The following is a 10,982-nucleotide window of genomic DNA, read 5'->3' as shown; positions in this document are numbered from 1 at the left end:
AACCTTTTTCTACTGATTTGTTATGTTAAATAAATTATTTTGTGCCTGCTGGAATATTAAAAATATCAGCTTTTTTACAGAAAACCCGGAAATGGCTCCAAATCGCCTTTTTAAGCGTTTTTAGCGCATAAGTATGCACTAGAACCTTATTAAGCATAAAGGGTTGAACTTACTGATGTAATTAGTAAAACCTTATATTTTAAACAGTAGGGAAATAAATTAATTCAGATTTCCAGTTTTGACCCTTTAGGCCTATGTGAAATTACCAAAATGCCCCTACGGAGCATAGAATGGTTATAAGTTATAAATTTCACATATAACCGATATCCTACTTATATAGCATGATAAAATGAGTATACTTACTGATATATTCAGACCTGTAACTCAGATTAATATCTAAACTCTTTTACACCCTTTAAAATGACCAAAATGCCCTTATGAGGCATAGTTTTGGTTTAAAACCATTTGGGCATAATGGAATGTATCATTCTGATATCACAACATATTTTAGACATATTAACTTCAGAAACTTGTATATGACTCTTATGGTTACTCGTTACGCACTTTACGCGTTCGGATCGGCTTATGTAACTAGTTTACCCATTTTAGCCGAAACGGGTCAAACCATATCTTTTCGGTCTCAAAATTCAGAATGTGATTATGTTACCCATATTAAACAAGCATGCAAGCTTGTTGGGTCAAAACCACATTCTAAAACGGTCTTCGCCTTATCGTGCGTTTCAGACAGTAATCTTCATATAAAACTAACCGGTCTAAGCTTAAGACCCGTTAGGATTCTAATAGGTTATTAAAACCTTAATTTCCAGATCTAGGAGCCCAGTAAAAGCTACGTGCACTCGCTGTATTTGAATTATACTTTGCTCAGGTAAATACGTTTAACTTATTTTCCCTATACGGGCTTGGGGTACGGTATATAAAATACCGCTTGGTCGGAGAATTGACCTTAACCAGTTGGTGGCTAAGTGTTGTCAAATTAACCCGTTTAAAAATGCTGTTTTGTTTGTTTAACGCCTTTGGGGGTTTAATGACCATGTCCCGGATATCCTTGGCATCATTCAAAGAATGGCCACAACCTTAGCACACGGGTGTAGGCGTACACCCGTAGTGCATTTCAATAAGTATAATCGTCGGTCGAGAGAAGTCTCGCGGCAGAATTATATTAAGTGGTGTGTCTATTAATCTTTAACCCGGCACGACCCGGGCAACTGAACGCATAACAGACATGTAATTCTTTTACAAGATTATTAAGCAAATAATTATCCCAACTTATAAAAAGTTTTGTGCCACAGGCATTTAAATCAATTTTAAACATTTTCAAAATGAGTCAGTTAAATTGTATTTACCAGTGTAAACTGACGTATTTTCCAAAAAGGCTAAGTGCAGGTACTACGCGTAATAGGCTGGCCACTCCTTAGCATCCGTAGAAGTCTCGCAAGCTTAGGATGCAAGAAGTCTGTTGAAATAAAGTTTCCTTTTTGTGTGGATCCGCCTGTGGATCTATTTCGACTATTTTGTGATACTTGGATATTACAATATTATTAAGTTGAAATAAATCTTTCTTTGCTTCCGCTGTGCATTTATATATTGTATGTTTGACTATGACGATATCAACTACGTCACAGAACCCCCACCGGGCCCACGAGTGACACGTGGAAAAATAGGGGTGTGACAGGTTGGTATCAGAGCCAACGCTGAGTGAATTAAACACTAGCCTTCTGTGTTTAATCTCAGTAAAATAAATAAATGCACATTCCTCGAGTTCCGAGTCTAGACAAAGAACATAGCCTTCTGTCTTTATTTTTATATATATATATATATATATGTTGTTGTATCATTTTGTTGACAGGTTAATCATGCCACCACGAATGAGACGCGGACGGGGAAAGGCTCCCTTCACAAGCCACGATCATGAAGCTGGGCCCTCACACCGGCGAACACCTTCCATTATGATGAGTACGAGCCCACAAGAGCCGTGGAGGCTCTATGTTGAACCCGGGAGGCGGTCAGTCTCCCTCAGTTCCTCACCTTCTTACCAGCACTCTTTTGGGCCCCAATCAGAGAATGAGCCCAATGATCAACCACCCTCTTTCATACCTCTGCAAAGGTCCAACTCTCACCACTCTTTTGGTGACCCTACCCCCGCATTCCAAAGCCGGTTCAACCCGGTTAACTACCTTCAAGAACCCGTGTGTTTTAACCCACTTGGACCAGAAGATCATTTTTCTGGTGAGAATGACATGGACGAAGATACTGACCCCATGGAGCCTGCTACAGGGACGCCGAACCACCCCATCGAGATCTCAGATGGGTCATCTTTCCATGGATCGCCGTACCGCGGTCCAGACAGTGACCAGGATAGGTTCAAACAGTGGGACTGGTATTTCACCCCATCCGAGCACTCGTCCCCTTATCACCACCAGCAGCAGCAGCAGGATCCTTCCGAGGATCACCATTTTGTGGCAGTCACTCCGCCACCACCACCACCAGTGGAGCAACAACCGCCTCCGGAGCCACCGAGGCGGAGGAGGTCAAACGCACGGATGTCTGTGCGAGGGGGAGTCCGCATCAGCCCTCCCTAACCATCGAGTGGCAGTCATTATCCACCACTCCAGGAAGAAGAAGAAGAACCACAAATGGGGGGTCCATCAAACCCCATTCCAGAGGTCAACTCAGTACCTATGGCACCTCTGTTGGGTTTTGACAACCAAATACCTGCTTACGCCGGCTCAGCGGCGTACAACCCTTTTGAGCAGCCGGCTCATACCCAGTTCGACTATGCAAACGTAGACCCATATCAGGAAGCGTGGGACTAAAACGCACGTCACCCAGAGGGACCTTATGGTGGTCTTTGGACCACTAGTTACCCAACTTATGGGTACCAGCGTCCACCACCTCCTCAACCCCTGTACCAGCCGCCGCAGCCACAGCTAATCCCGCCGGAGCGCCAGCAGGAGGTTCTCGACCGGTTGAACCGAGTCGAACAAGTGGTCCGTGAAGACCGCGAAAGCAACCGAGGCTTCTTCAAAGGCCTGTCAGACTTGCTCAAGGGGAAGTCCAAGAGAAGGGGTCATTAAAGACCTTGTTGTTTATTTTATTTAGTTGTAATCAGTCCCTGCATGGACCTGTTGTTTCTGTACTCAGCCCCTGCGTGGGCTTGTCTTTCAGTATTCTGCCCCTACATGGGCATGTCTTTCTGTTAGCCCCTGCGTGGGTTTGTTGTTTATTTTCGCCCCTGCGTGGGCATGTTATTTTGTAGAAGTCCCGTTTAGGGCAAGTATTGTACTGTCTAATCTTTATTAATGGAATGATTGCATTTAAATTTTCATAATTGTTATTATTAAGTGTATGCATAAACTTAAAATAAAAAGTAAAATGAAACTAACATTCCTAAATAAAGAAGATCTGCCATTAATATAAAATGGCAAAATCTAAAAAGGGACAAGACCTAGCCATGTGTCATTTTAAGACAAGGCCAAGATGGTATCTCCATAATTAGATTCAGATCCATAATTAACATCTCAACTTAGGATTGATCTGCGTTATGTTAAAAGAGAATCTTAGGGGTAAAACCTAGCCACGTGTCGTCGCAGGCATGGCCAAGATGGTAGAACCTGTCTAAAAGATTCCAAAATTTTGTTAACATCTGTAGGTATGTTAGCATTTTGGGCAAATTGTGATGCAGTATAAATCACATAGGCCATCTTTAAATTGGGTTAATTTAAAATTCCCTGTATTTATATAACCATCCTTTGGGGATGAAGTGCCTACGGGTAATAAATTAATGTCCCCTGGGACTAAGAGACAGTAGAAGTCTGCAACTCACTGTCTATAAAGGGTAAGGAACTGTGATTCAGATCCTAATACCTCGATTCTGTGAGAATCCGGGTTATAAATTAACACTGTCCTTGTGACTAAACTATTATGTTATGTTTAATTATAATATAGGATTTTAATAAAGGTCCTGCATAAATAATTGATTAACAAATTAATCAGCAATGGTTATTCAAAACCATGGTTAATAGAATACAAAATACTATGTTAAGTTTCTAAATAAAACCTTGCCTATTATCTCTTTATGTAGCAATTGAAGCTACATGGCTAGGTCAGACGAGGTAAACAGTCGTCCGGTGGAAAACCATGAGAACGCAAAAATACAGTTAACTGGCGCAGAGCTGAAAGCGCTTGTTGATGATGCGGTTACAAAAGCCTTAGAGCGGCAGTACAGTGAGTACAGTGGGACCAATAGTAGGACCTTGTCTACACTGCATAATAAGTCTAAGACTCACTCGGAGTCTCACGGCAAGCCACCCTCTGTCCAACCCAAGTCTAAGAAGGATGAGACTAAGAAGGATGACGATAGACATTCTTCAAATGAAAACAGTGGTCATTCCAAGAAGATTGTGTTTTACGATGCCCCACGTGCCAAAGGTTGCACGTATAAATACTTCGTGTCTTGTAAACCCCGGGATTTTACTGGGGAGAAGGGGCAGTGGACTGTATGACTTGGCTGGATGAGATGGACACTGTTGTGGACATCAGTGGATGTGCTAAAAGGGATATTGTGAAGTTTGTGTCGCAGTCTTTCAAGGGTGAAGCCCTAGCATGGTGGAAGTCGTTGATTCAAGCCACCGGAAAGGTACCTCTGTACAACATGTCTTGGGAACAATTTGTTACCCTAATTAAGGAAAACTACTGCCCTCAGCATGAGGTTGAAAGAATAGAGTCTGATTTTGCTATCTCTGGTGATGAAGAACCTGGACTGCCAGGCTTATCTCACAAGTTTCAATACCTTGTCGAGGCTAGTTCCTTACCTTTTGACGCCTGAACCGAAGAGGATAGCCCGTTTTATTGGGGGTCTGGCCCCAGAAATCAAAGCGAGTGTCAAAGCCTCTCGACCCACTACATTTCGATCAGTAGCTGACATATCTCTGTCCCTCACACTGGACGCAGTTAGACAGAGGTCACTGAGAGCTGCTGATGCCGAGAAGAGGAAACGCGAAGATGATGGTTCGCAAGCTTAGGATGCAAGAAGTCTGTTGAAATAAAGTTTCCTTTTTGTTTGGATCCGCCTGTGGATCTATTTCGACTATTTTGTGATACTTGGATATTACAATATTATTAAGTTGAAATAAATCTTTCTTTGCTTCCGCTGTGCATTTATTTATTGTATGTTTGACTATGATGATATCAACTACGTCACGGAACCCCCACCGGGCCCACCGGTGACACGTGGAAAAATAGGGGTGTGACAGTGAGCAAAGCTGGTAGAGTTGGAAAAGGTTGTGCACGAGCGGAAGCTCATCACATGGATGGACGAGGTAAATTCAGTTCTGGCTTGGACTCATGAAGAAGTGGACCAATCCGGGTCGTAGACCGATGATTTATGCAATAAAAGCGAGGTTATTAATGTTTAACTCATGAATGATAAGTATAAATTGGTAGATTGAATATGACATACGAACTAAAGAAATAAATGATAGGATAAGTATGGTATGATATGGAATGGAATGTTTGACTTTTAGTAGTCAACATAAGAAAAAAATTTAGGTCATATAAAGGAAATCTCAAAAAGTCTTGAGTGAAAATTTTGGGAATGGAATATCTTTTATGATACATAAAAAAGGGTAAATGCACGGTACCCCTGACCGCGCGAGGGATCCCCCTCCCCAGTTTGCTACCCGACCAAGCGCCCAGGCGGTGAATTCCCCAGTCTGCCCAGGGTAAGAATCGAACTTGCAACTTCCCCCTTGCAGGTTTTAAGATGGGTGTCGGTGGCCACTAGGCTGACACCCAGTGGTTTATCTTATATGATACATGTGTGTGGGATGGAAGTAGAATGGCCTACTACGAATGGTAAATGTATGAAAGTCCAACGCTTGATTAAGAAATCAAGAACAAGATATATACTTATGATTATAAGTGAATACTACCCCTTAAATAAGTCCCAAATGCTTTCGTGATGGGGTGAGCATCACGAATAAATAGATGAAAAAGTAAGAGCGATATTGGTCTAGTAGGAATGAGAAAGGTTTCGGGGACCAAACCTCCTTTAAGAGGGTAGACTTTTAACGCCCAAAAATCCAATGTTTTAATAAACATGGAATTTACTAGATTTATGTTATGAAGTAACTTAACTAGGTTGTTTAACTTAGTTAAACATAAAAGAGTAATTAGATCGAATGAGGGAAAGTACAAGGGCCAATTATGACATCTTAGAAATTGAGGAAAATGGTTAACAAAAAGGAATTAAGGTCAAAATTCTGCATTTCCCTTGAAGGTGTGTGGGTGCGTCGATGTCTAGAGAGAGAGGAAGAACTCTCTAGGTCAATTTATCAAGTTCAAGCCAATTCAAGATCAAATTGTTGGAAACTAATGCATGAATGAAGAATCCCTACCATCTAGTGCTAATAATCATGTGGTAAGTTGTAGAATTCAATATGGTGATTTTATATGAATTGGGTTATGATCAATCCATGTATTGATATGAAATTAAGCATGATTGTGTATTAGAATCACCAAATAAATCTTGTGTTGTGTATGATTTTGAGTAATTTCATGTTTTGAAATGAAAATGGTGACATGAATGTGTCACCCATGCCTAATTCTAGTGCAAATGTAATGTATTATGTGGTGTGTGATGCATATATGTTAGTTAGTTTAAAGTATAGTATGAAATTTATTTGATTATAATTGTGTTGATAAGATGAATGCAAGAAGTGGGAATTTAAGGCATGAATGGGTCGTACATTATGCTTAGAAAGTAATGCACACCAAGTGTATTGTAACATCCCGAAAACGGGTTTGGTAATCAAACCATGTTAATAGTAAAAACGGGTAAAATACCGTTAGTGGTAAATATTAACCCGGTAAATATCAGGACTCAAACAAATAAACCTAATATTAGTTAAAAAGAGGAATAAATACTTTGAGAAAACGAAGTATATAAAAAGGCTAAATTAACTGGACTTAAAACATAACGGGTTATAACTTCCCGAACCCGTTAAAGTAACTAGGAGTAATTAACCTAATTAGTAACATGTGACTAAATAAATAATGAATTATAGTTTCATTTGATCAAAATAAAAACATGAGGGACTAAAAAGGGGAAATTGTGAAAGTTGTATGATTAAAACAAAAATAAACCACACCAAACACACACTTAGTGTGTGTCTGGTCGATGTTAAACACAGGGGGGCGACCAGGTTTCTCCATCAAACCCCAAATCTCCCAAAATTCACAAATTGAAGCCTCTAATCTGCTCCAAATCAAGTTTTAAGCATGAATTAGTGATCATCTCGTTGTGGGGATCAAAAGGTATGCAAAATTGTGGTATTTTGTTGCATCTTGAATTCTAGGTTAAATGTGAAAAATGAAAATTCAGCTTGATTTCTTGATGCATGGATGAAATTAGAAGTAATATGATGTTTAGGGATAAAACCCTAGATGAATTCTTGTTGAAATTTAGTGTGATGATTCTAGCAATTTTGATCACCATAGTAGATGATTATTGAGTTTGTAGAGACTATATAAACACTAGAATTGTGAATACTATTCTAGTGAAAACTGAATTCATGTGCTAAATTCTAGTAAAAACCATGGTCACCATTGTAGGTGACTAGTGGGTTAAGTAGAATTGATAAACACTAGGAAATTTTGGGTTGTTCTAGTGTAATTTGACATATGCAAAGTTATTTCAGAACTTTAAAGGCAAATATGTGTGTTAAATAGTTTGAATGATGAAAAAAAATTCGGGTTATATGACAAGTCATGAGCTTGTCAATGAATTATTTATAGAATATGCCCATAAGGTGTTCGATGTAATGCCTAAGTGAAATTGGGTATCTACTAGTTTATAGATAGAACTTGGTTTGGATAAATGCCTGATAACATGACAAAACGGGTTTCACTTATAGAGGGAAAACCCGTGGATTTTATGAGATAAAGAAATATAGTGTCTTCGATAATCAAGAACTAGGCTAACTTAGTGTTAACAATAGCATGAACTCGAGTTAAAAGATTCGTTAGAACGATAGCTTAAAGGAACGCCCACCGGGTAAATTGAAAATGCCTAAACTAGCTAAGGAACATGAATGTGCATATTAAGGGATGTTTGACTTTCGAAAAGTCAAACTGACCGATAATGCGATAAATGGTAATCTTTGGTATGAAATGCGTAAGGTGGAATAATCGTATTAAATTGTGATTAAACTAACCACCTTGAAAACAATGATGATAGTTTGACGCGTAACAAGCTAGGTGGAAGCTTGATGAGGGAGCGGGTCAAACGAATCAAGAAGGAAAGGAAAAAAGCATAGTTCGGACACGAGGTAAGTATATCTTACACTAGTCATATATTTCATAATATCCTTTTGTCGTATTACGAAAAAGATAATTTATGACGTAAGCCATAGTAGGCTAAAAAGTGTTAAGAAATGGAATTATAAGTAAGTGACCGCACGGTGTAAATCGGAGCGAGTCATATATATATATTTACGAGGTGGTAATAAATATCATCTCGCTAATATAATCGGTCAATTCGGCCAAACGGGTCAAAAGGTGAAATTATCACCCTTTGACAATATCGACTAATGGGTTGTCAAGATGCATGATTTTAGGAAATAAATAGCACATGGATGCTTACACCGCTATCGCTTAGCAGCCACTAAGGAAATGTATTGAAACGGGTCAATATATTGATCCGAGCCAGGTATGTATAATAATACAACTCATCATGTAGAGCTTGGAGTTTTATAATAGTTAGACGAGGTTAAAATAAGATATCCGGTTATCTTTTAGGTAAACCGAATAAGTTGAGTTATGATTAAGGTGTTTTAGAAACATATTGGTTTCTAAACAAGAATATGGTTAAAAGGTCGGATTTGGGGTTCAAACAAGCACTAATAGTCCTTCGTCGTAAAAGAATGACTAAAATTGACTAAAACACCCTAGTTGGCTAATTGAATAAACAACCTTTAAAGGTAGTTTTGAAACGAGTTTTATGATCAAATAAATAATTGAAATAAGTGCAAGAAGCGAAAGATGTAAACTTTCGGTCAAATAACTCTATATGAGTCTTTGCCGTAAATTAGCAATCGGACGAGAAAAACTCGGATTATATAGATCATCTCATTAAGTCCACCACAATTATAGTTGTGGTGGAAGATTACTTGATAAAAATGTTGTATATAACGCTAGAAATGAATGAAAGCGACTTTAAGCTTTAAAGTGCTTAAATACCCTTAACGGGTCAAAATAAGCACTTGAACGTAAACGGCTTCTAACTAAGTAAGAAACCCATGATCTATGAATTATTTGATAGGAAATATTGAAATTATGATTCCATGAGTTTATGGATCAAGTAAACATGTTTGTGTGATAAAATCGCGAACGGGTCAAAATTTGGTAAAAATGGTAATAAGCCGAAGACTTAAAAGTCTTAAATTTTTGTTAATCCGGATGTCGGATTTTAACTCCATATGATGGAGAATTAAATTACGAACGCGTAGGAAAAAGAATCGTGTAAAACGGATTAAAAACGAGAGAGTTATGTCCGTTTCGGTAAGAACTAATGAAAAATAGACGTGCAGAGTTGACACGGGCGGGTGACTTTTTGACACGGCCGGGTGGCTGGGCTGTGAAAAATATATGTTAACTGACACGGCCGGGTGACTTTTTGACACGGCCGGGTGAAGGGGCTAAAAACAAAAATAATTTCTTGTTTTGTTACGTTAAGCACGGAACTTGTTTATACTCGATTATTAAAGTGTCAAAACTAATTATTTACATGGTTTTGACCGTAGGTGAAGATGGGATAAGCGGTTTGAAAGATACGAAAGTTTTCGTGCAAATAAACGGCAAAATAGGAAGGCTGGAATGCAGGGGCCACCGTAACTTACGGTGCCACCGTAAGTTACGGTGGAGCTGAAGGCTTTACGGCAGCCCCCTACTGATTTACGGTAGGGGCATGTCTCACCAGGGTCCACCGTAACTTACGGTGCCACCGTAAGTTACGGTGGAGGCCAGTTGGAAATCCATGTTTTGAGATCAAAAGTTTAACGTTGGGATTCTTTTTCCTTCCATTATTATTACCGGATTTGTTTAGACTTATTACAATTCCCGTATGACTAAAGCATTTCATGTTGATGAAATGTAGGTTCTTTTTGGATGCCGGAAGACGATCAAGCTCATCGAAGGACCGAACACGATAAAGATACATGCTTCCGCACATTTCCTCGTCGTAAATTTTTAAACGATAAATTCGATCACTTATGTTGAATAACTTATGATTTGTAAAAGTTTTAATAAACTCGTATTTTCATAGTATGTGTAAACTTAATTACACATCTAATTGTTGGTATTTATATATAAAAAAAAACCGTTAAATAGTAACCAGAGTGTTACATGTATGATGAAATGTCTAAGTGATGTTAGGATATGACATTGTAGAAATGGCTTAACATTTATGAATGAAATATGATAATGACGAGATTAGTAGTAAACTAACTTGAAGAAGGTGCGTTAGATGGAACTTGTACAAGAATTTGGATTGAATCTATGGTTTATGTCAAGATTATGCATTAGGGGTTTGTATATTGTGCTTGAACGGGTGACTAAGCAGTGAATGTGTACTAAATATATAGCATATGACCTTCCTAGTAAAGGATGATGTTATGATTATGTTAGGTTAACTAACATAGAATGTGATTGTCAAATGTAGAATCATGAAAGTATAAGTAGGTACAAATTGATTATGTGTATATTGTGTATGTAACTAAGTGATCATGTAGTTGGATGTGTCATACAACATCATGTATGAAATGAATATGATGTCATAACAACATGTATGTGTGTTCAAAAGTTGGAAGTTATATGTTAGAAGGTTGACTTCCGAAAGTCAACCAAGTATTAATAGCATGCGTAGGCATTTTGACACAAATGTAAGGATTGATGAGATCATTAGA

General features: G+C 38.6%; 1 long non-coding RNA gene across 1 annotated transcript; it reads left to right on the top strand.

Annotated features, from left to right (window-relative positions):
- The first annotated feature begins 8,169 nt into the window (after positions 1–8,169).
- On the top strand, positions 8,170–10,410 carry LOC118486795. The gene is made up of 3 exons (XR_004879914.1): positions 8,170–8,728; positions 9,822–9,977; positions 10,175–10,410. It is a non-coding gene; the product is annotated as an uncharacterized LOC118486795 (long non-coding RNA).
- Positions 10,411–10,982: the final 572 nt, after the last annotated feature.

This window comes from Helianthus annuus, chromosome 2, assembly GCF_002127325.2.
Source record: "Helianthus annuus cultivar XRQ/B chromosome 2, HanXRQr2.0-SUNRISE, whole genome shotgun sequence".
Lineage (NCBI taxonomy): Eukaryota > Viridiplantae > Streptophyta > Magnoliopsida > Asterales > Asteraceae > Helianthus > Helianthus annuus.
The sequence above is the reverse complement of the archived record's forward strand: the minus strand, read 5'-3'. Positions and strand labels throughout refer to the sequence as shown.